This window comes from Penaeus monodon, chromosome 15 (genome assembly GCF_015228065.2).
Source record: "Penaeus monodon isolate SGIC_2016 chromosome 15, NSTDA_Pmon_1, whole genome shotgun sequence".
NCBI classification, from domain to species: Eukaryota; Metazoa; Arthropoda; class Malacostraca; order Decapoda; family Penaeidae; genus Penaeus; species Penaeus monodon.
This window is the reverse complement of record NC_051400.1, coordinates 6,734,385-6,735,314: the sequence shown is the minus strand read 5'-3', so window position 1 is coordinate 6,735,314 and position 930 is coordinate 6,734,385. Positions and strand designations below refer to the sequence as shown.

Sequence of the window (930 nt, the reverse complement as noted above, 5' to 3'; positions counted from 1 at the left end):
TCTTCAGCCTTCTCTTCTGAGTCTTATCTATACATCTATCAATCCCTCATACAATCATCTATCTACAGATATCCATCATCAAATCCATACGATTATCTATAGCTATCATCACTTTCTACTCTTCCTTAACTCTGGCCTTCATTTTATAGATCCATCTTTCTGTGCTGCAATTCCTTGTTTCATGGATCTATCTACTTTACATTCCCTAGAGTATGACAACATTATTTCTGAACATTAATCAATAATTCATATACTGTAGCCACATGCTACTATTCTTTCATGTTATTCCTCTTTCATATTATCTTATTTTCTATTATCATTTTACTTTTTTCTATTTATTTTTTGTTCTTTTTCTTACTGTGACTTATTTTATCAATTCCTTATCCTTATCATATTGATCTTTTAATCTTATTCCTTATCATCTTGCTGTTAAAATGATCTTATGTGTTATTGTTTTTTTTCTCTCGCCTCGTCTTTCTTATTTCTGATTTTTATATCATATAATTTCTTTTTATCATTTGATTACTTATTTTTTAAATTTCTTATAACATTATTGCTGGGTCTTATTATCATATCTCTATTTCTAATTGTTTTCAGTAGCCTAGTCATCTTTTCCTATCTTCCTAAATCTTTATTTTTAGTTGTAATCAGAAATATTTTTTTTATTTTTGTTAGTTCTGTTTTCTAGCCATATCCCCTTCCTCTTTCTTCCGCTTTGCTTGTCTCCCTAATCGCCCTTTCCTTCGTTTATTCCTCTCCCGTTTTCTGTTGTGCCTTTCCTCCCTTCCAATTAACGGGACTTCCTTGAGCCATTAACACTTTCGTCTCAGTAACTTTCTTGCAGGAAAAAGTGTCTTAAACCTTTGCTGTAACCCTCTGAACACTTTGTTAATTTGTCTGTGATTATAAACGTATAGTATGTCAGTATAA

At 30.9% G+C, this 930-nt stretch overlaps 1 protein-coding gene across 1 annotated transcript in view; it reads left to right on the top strand.

Annotated features, from left to right (window-relative positions):
- LOC119581716 overlaps positions 1–930 on the top strand; it is a gene marked incomplete in the record, with an annotated part of 132,029 nt that overhangs the window by 58,276 nt on the left and 72,823 nt on the right.